Source organism: Babylonia areolata, chromosome 5 (assembly GCF_041734735.1).
Source record: "Babylonia areolata isolate BAREFJ2019XMU chromosome 5, ASM4173473v1, whole genome shotgun sequence".
In the NCBI taxonomy this organism is placed as follows: domain Eukaryota; kingdom Metazoa; phylum Mollusca; class Gastropoda; order Neogastropoda; family Buccinidae; genus Babylonia; species Babylonia areolata.
The window spans coordinates 48195961-48203458 of record NC_134880.1 but is presented as its reverse complement, the minus strand read 5'-3'; the positions used below and the strand labels follow the sequence as shown (position 1 = coordinate 48203458).

General features: G+C 40.9%; 1 long non-coding RNA gene across 1 annotated transcript; it reads right to left on the bottom strand.

Moving 5' to 3' along the window:
* Window positions 1-487: 487 nt before the first annotated feature.
* Window positions 488-6348, bottom strand: LOC143282502 (uncharacterized). Its single transcript, XR_013055268.1, has 4 exons — window positions 6294-6348; window positions 4950-5044; window positions 4191-4244; window positions 488-3531 (listed from the first exon to the last, which is right to left on the bottom strand). It is a non-coding gene; the product is annotated as an uncharacterized LOC143282502 (long non-coding RNA).
* Window positions 6349-7498: the final 1150 nt, after the last annotated feature.

The following is a 7498-nucleotide window of genomic DNA, read 5'->3' as shown; positions in this document are numbered from 1 at the left end:
CTTGCATATACACACGAAGGCACTAGCAGGTCTGCACATATGTTGACCTGTGAGATCGTAAAAATCTCCACCCTTCACCCACCAGGCGCCGTCACCGTGATTCGAACCCGGGACCCTCACTTGGCTATTGCGCCCGTCACCAGTCTGATGCTGAAAGATCTTTATCCTCACTGCTGACATCAAATACAGGCAGGGAAGGGTGCCACAGACCAGTGGTCAGTGCACTGGACTTTCAAGCCCATAATCCTGGGTTCGAATCCTGGCTGCTGTCTGGCGGGTTAAGGAGTGGTGAATTTTCTGATCTCCCAGGTGAACATAAAAGCAGACTTGCTACAGTCTGAAGCCGTTTTGCATGCATACACATGCAGAAGATTTAAAATTAACACATGTTAAAGATCCCGTAATCCATCTCAGTGTTCAGTGGGTTGTGCAAACAAACATACCCAGCATACATGGCCCCCAAAACAGAGTATGGCTACTTAAATGATGGGGTGAAGATGGCCATGCATGTAAAACCCCACTCAGTGGTACTTGGTGGTGCTAGTGAATGTAGGAGTTACAGGCCACAAACATGGGGGGGAAAAAAAAGCACATAAACACACACACAAACCACAGGCAGAAGAACTGGCCAAAGAGTTATCTTCACCATCACAAACCTTAAAGAGTTTTGTGTTCATTTTGGGGCAAGACACAAAGACTACTTCAGTTTTTCTCCTCCATAGATTCCTTTCCCCTGCACCCCCACCTGAAAGCACCTATCAGTTGGGGGTTTCCTTTGCTCTGGCAACTGCTTTTAAGTTTAATTTCTGCATCATATAAACAAGAGTACTTAAGCTTCACCACTTCAGGGTCAGATGTTCTGTGGGGTAGGGTACGAGTTCAGGGTCAGACTTCAACCCCTGAACCCGGGGCACAAGCCACAGCCTGTGTGAGGCATGATGAACCATCACAACAGACACTGTCGTACAATGATCCTAACTTCAGTCAAGAGAGATGAGGAACAGTTCCAAGGAGGTGTCAGAGCTGGACGAGTGATCCATTAAAAAAAACAAAAAAAAAAAAAAACCCCAACAAAAACCCCAACAAGCCAGAGAATGGGAGACATATATGGATGTAAAAAAAACAACATTAGGCGAGACATATGCTGCTCTGGATTATATTACCCATTTTTGTCTTTAATTAAAAAAAAAATTTTTTTAAATATAGGCTTCATTAGATTAACAACATTTTATGCATTTCTCAAATTCTACATGGGAATTTTTTGTGTGTGCACATTTTCTTTTGTCTCTTCAGTGGTAGTGGCAGATAGCAACTACTACTACTTTGTAGATCCCAAAGACCCACGTTCTAAAAAATAAAGAAAAGAAAAATAAAGTCAAATAAATAATTTTTTTTTCTTTCTTGAAATGTAACACCTTGCTCCAGTTACAAGTGAAATCTGCAGTCCCCCCGAAAAAAACTGGTGAGATCACAAAGTGGACCAGCAGTCCCCACAACCCATCATCACATCCACTGACAAAGCGGCTTTGTATCTAACAATAATACTTGTAATAAATAATGCATTTGTGCAGCGCTGAATCTTGTGCGGGGACAGACCAAAGTGCTTTCACTTACAACTTCCACACTTAACGAGTTGGAAGGTAAAGTTCAGCTGAACTGGAATGGACATCTGCAATAACCACCACTCTATCAGTAAGTTGAAGTATCTAATTCTGGAATCAAACAATGAAACCACTCTTAATGAGCCCAGCACCCTCTGCATAAATCAAGTCACAGCACTGTATAAAGCAATGGAACCACTCTCAATGGTGGAGTGATGGCCGAGAGGTAACGCGTCCGCCTAGGAAGCGAGAGAATCTGAGCGCGCTGGTTCAAATCACGGCACAGCCGCCGATATTTTCTCCCCCTCCACAAGACCTTGATTGGTAGTCTGAACGCTAGTCATTCGGATGAGACGATAAACCGAGGTCCACAGTGCAGCATGCACTTAGCGCACGTAAAAGAACCCACGGCAACAAAAGGGTTCAATAGGAATATAAAAAAAAACAACTGCACGCACGAAAACAATTTTTTTTTAAAATGGGTGGTGCTGTAGTGTAGTGTCATGCTCTCCCTGGGTAGAGCAGCCTGAATTCCACACAGAGAAATCTGTTGCAATAAAAAGAAATACAAAATACAAAAAAATACAAAATGAGACCAGCACCCTCTGCATAAATCAAGTCACAGCACTGGATGAAGCAATGGAGCCACTCTTATTGGGCCCAGCACCCTGTGCATAAAGCAAGTCACAGCACTGGATGAAGCAATGGAGCCACTCTTATTGGGCCCAGCACCCTGTGCATAAAGCAAGTCACAGCACTGGATAAAGCAATGGAGCCACTCTTATTGGGCCCAGCACCCTGTGCATAAAGCAAGTCACAGCACTGGATAAAGCAATGGAGCCACTCTTATTGGGCCCAGCACCCTGTGCATAAAGCAAGTCACAGCACTGGATGAAGCAATGGAGCCACTCTTACTGGGCCCAGCACCCTGTGCATAAAGCAAGTCACAGCACTGGATGAAGCAATGGAGCCACTCTTATTGGGCCCAGCACCCTGTGCATAAAGCAAGTCACAGCACTGGATAAAACAATGGAGCCACTCATAATGGGCCCAGCACCCTGTGCATAAAGCAAGTCACAGAACTGGATGAAGCAATGGAGCCACTCTTACTGGGCCCAGCACCCTGTGCATAAAGCAAGTCACAGCACTGGATGAAGCAATGGAACCACTCTTACTGGGACCAGCACCCTCTGCATAAAGCAAGTCATAGCACTGGATAAAGCAATGGAGCCACTCTTAATGGGCCCAGCACCCTCTGCATAAAGCAAGTCAAAGCACTGGATGAAGCAATGGAGCACTGGCCTAGTGGCAATGCACCTGATAAGGAAGCAAGTGTCCACGGGTTTGATTCCCACGTTGTACCAGGATTTTTACTCACCCCTCCATTTGACTTTGAGTGGTGGTCTGTGTGCAAGTCTTTTGGAAGAGATGATAAACAAAGGCCCTGTGTACAGCATGCACTTAGAGCAGGTAACAGAACCCATGGCAACAAAGGGATTAATCCTGGCAAAATTATACAGTAAAAATCCACTTTGATGGTTAAACAAATACACTAGTGGAAAGAAGAAAAAAATGGGGTGGTTCTGCACTGTGGGTACATGTTTTTCTCTGGGAGAACACACAGAGAAATTTGTTGCAGAAAAAAAACAAAAACAAAAAAACAAACAAAAAAACAAGCATGTCACACAACCCACAGCAGTAAAGAATGGGAGAGGAACAAAGAAGAAGAAAAAGAAAGAGGAAAATAAAGCAAAAGAAAAGAAAGAAGAAAACAGCTAAAAAAGAAGATGAAACCGAAACGGAGATGAGAGAAAGAGAGAGGAAGGGGACGGATGGAGGGGGAAATTATTTCCTTTCAGAGTGGAGGGTGATTCTTGACATCATCTGTACTGAAGTTCTGCAGCACGAAATGTTCCACTTCAAAGTCATACTGCAACACACACACACACACACACACACACACACACACAAACACAGGCACAAAACACACACACAAAATGGCATTAGTCCTGGTTTCTCACAAACCAGTGGCATGAATTCCTACCATTTCACAGCTAACCGTAAACATTTCACAATTCTATCTGTATTATTGTGTGAAATTACTGTCCTAAAATTACTTACAGAAATTAGTGTGTCCAAAAATCAGCGCCGTTCATCATGAATGCAACAAACTGATGCAGCTGTTTCTTTTTTTCTTTTTTTTCTGGTCTTTCATTGCTGTTCGAAGCGCATGTGTGCATGTGTGTGAGTGTGCATGTGTGTGTATGTACACATACATGTGTGTGTTCCTGCATTTATTTGTTTGTGCATATGTGTGCATGTGTGTGTGTGTGTGTGTGTGTGTGTGTGTGTGTGTGTGTGTGCATGCATGTTTGTTTGCATGCATATGTGAGAGTTTGGAGCTGTTAAAACAGTTCAACAATCTTTTGAATGACAAGCAGAATGGGTTTTTTGGGTTTTTTTGTTGTTGTTGTTGTTGTTTTTTTCAAAGGTGTTGAAGACAGGTGCAGGAGTACTAGCTAAGTGCACTCAACACTACCAGTTCTGACATGTGATCCATTTCCCCATGAAGAGGAAAGGCACACCCACCTCATAACTGTCCAGAGTAGTCAGATCCTTCAGTGTCATGCACTTGATTTCTGCCTGCACACACACACACACACACACACACACACACACACACACACCACACACACCATACACACAAACATGTAAGCACACATACCACACATAAACATACACACACACACCATACACACACATACATGCACACACACAAACATCACACATATACACCAATCCAATAAATGAAAACAAAACTAAAAAATCTGTAGCTAAACCTTTAGCTCTGAATATTGTATATTATCTGTATACTACTGCAATGTAACTCATGCGTCCTATGAATGCACAACTGATTTTGGTTATCGATCAATAAAGAAGTATTGACTGAATGACTGAAGGCACTAATCACTTTAATTGTACAGATTGCTGCATGTAAAATTTAAGCTGATATATCGAGGGAGATGTCATCATCATATGAGTAGTCTCAGTTCTCTATTTAATTATTACTCTTATTCGCATTCAGTTGTGCTTAATTTAAAAGGGACGAGTCACTCTGGTTTCAGACAAGTAATCAGTCAAATAAGTCTCCATTCTCTACACAGCAATCCAGATCCACAATCACGCATTTTTTTCTTACCAAACTACATAACAGACATAGGATATGACAAAACCACTTTTCTGAATGCATAATATCTTTGGAAGTTGCAGCCCAAGAACACAGAAGATGAGGAAGATCACTGAGTAAGTGCATCATTTGTTTTCTCAATATTCTTTGAGTCCGCTGACCTGAAGAAGGAAGGAAGATTCTGAACGTTTCAGCTTGTCTGAAATCTTGACGTCCACCCCTTGTAACTCAGCGTAGCTGGTAGGATGGCGATGTTCTGTTCACAAAACAACAGTTTTTCACTAGTCCAGTGAGTCAGTGATCCACAAGTACAATGCATGGTTATGTTTCTGAATGAGACGAAATAAACGACAGATACTATTCCACAGGGGAAAAAAAAGCATAGAAATAAGAAAATAAATACAAAAATATTGGTCTCAAAAACACATATTAATAATTAATCACACAAACACACATGCTGGTGTGTGTGCTTGCGTGTCACATGTGGTATGTGTTTATCTGCCGTCAAGGCATTGCTAAGATTATGGAAACATGTAATAAACAGAACTCTGATGTGGTAAATGCTGCAATACTGAATGCCTTAAAAAATCGGCTGGATTCCATTTCCATGCTGAAAAATGATAAATGCTGCCCCAGCGTTTGTTCCCACAAGTGCCACGCTCACTTGGCTTGCCAGTCACAATAGTACCAGTCCATGTCACAATCTATATAGGATTATCTAGATGGGTTATTATTGCAGACCAGGTGAGACCATCAAGATCAGATCTTGGTTGAACAGCCTTACAAATCACATTATCATATCATATCATCAGTTTGAATGATTTTGTTGACTATAAATTTAATAATATTAGTTTGTATCAGGGGTAAACCTCCATCTTCTCAGATATATGATTTTACATTGATTACACCAGTGACTGCCTTCAGTTTTCTTCCTTCCAAGGACCATCAGGGATTGGAACAGTTTACCTGATAATGTAGTGGAGGCCAAAACCATGAACACTTTTGTGTCAAGGGCCTCCAAATTTCAACTTCAAAAGAACAGCTTTTTTCTTCTTCTTCTTTTTTTTTTTTTTTTGGCCGGAGCCCGGGCTCCCCGGGCTCAACCGTGGGTGCTAAACGGTCGCGGTTCTGTTTTTTGTTTGTTTTTTGTTGAATTTTTTCATAGATCAGACTCCCTCCCTCTACAAGTGACAGAATAATCAAATTGATGATGATTGTGGTCGCTAACGAGGAAGAAGAGTGAAACTGTCCAAACTTCTGAACTGTAAATTTTCCATTTTCCTGGTTAAAAAGAAAGAAAGAAAGAAAGAACGGAAGAAGAAGAAGTAGAAAACGATAAGTTGGCAGAACAGTCATTTGGCTTCTGGCGTAACAGTTCCAGGAAAGAAATGTTTTATTTCCAAGCCATATGCTGAAAATTACATTCAATCGAACAGGTTAAAAGAAGAAAGGACATTCGAAAACTTGCAATACACGTGTATAAAGATGAATGGTAAACCACATACCCTGTCCGGCGTTGAAAGACATGATGATTCGCCGTTTGTTTTTACCAGCCTGTTGCCCTTTCCCTTGGTTTCTCTTTCTTCATTTCCGGTCATCCAGAAGGGGAAGTAAATACCCTGCATCGACGTTTCAGAGACATAAGCCTGAGTTGTCTCCTATTATTCTGGATTGGTAGGGTTGGGCGGGAGTGAGGGTGTGGATGGAAAGGTGAGTGGGACACATTGTTAACAGAGAATGTTGACGTGATGGAAGATCGCAAATAACCTATTCATGTTCTTGTTCTTCTTCCTCCTCTTCTAAAACCACACCATAAAACCTACTATGTTAATACATTGTTTTGTCAGCAAACATAATTATTGAGTATGTGCTGAGAAGTGAACAACTTGTATGAGGAGTGCTTGGCTGCTGGAGAAGTATGTACTTCGTTGAGTGTGTGTGTGTGTGTGTGTTTGTCTGTGTATGTCATGTGTACACGTATATTCAATATCTCTTTGTATTATTGCTTTACGTTACTATTTTATCTGATGTTACTTTCATTTCTTTTGGTTTGTGAAATCCACTCTCTTTCAACATTGTTCATTCCTTTTTATTTGGGTTCTGGTTGTTTTGTTTTGTTTTTGTTAGTTTCAAGTTTGATGGGTTTTTTGTTTTTTTGGGGGGGGGGGGGGGGGTTATTATTTTTGTTAACCTTTTTCTTTCATTCGTTTCTTCATCTGTATTGTTCATTTATTCCATATCACTCTTCTTTCCCTTTCTCCTCTCTCTAAAAACACTTCATGTCTTCCAATCTGTGTTTGTCTCAAGAAAAATGTTCTTTTCTTCTTTTTTCCCCCCTATTTCTCTGTCAAGTATATCATCTGCTTTTCATTTTTTGTTTCCTTCATTTTCCTTTCTTTCCCTCTTTCCATTTATTTCTTCTTTTCATACTGTCATCTTACCTCCAACTCTCAGCCTCTTTTTCAAGTTATTTTTGTGTTTATATATATATATATATATAGTTTAGAGTGATCTGTCACTCATTACATTCCCCACACCTCTCACATTCTCACTAACCCGACACACCCAACCATTCAATTGTTCAAACACCAACCCATATCTTGCTTATTCATTCACCCCACATACAGAATACAGACAAAACCACCAACAAAATATTACAAACTTTACAATTTAATGTCTTGTTGCATTATCTCTTGACACTGAAAATAAG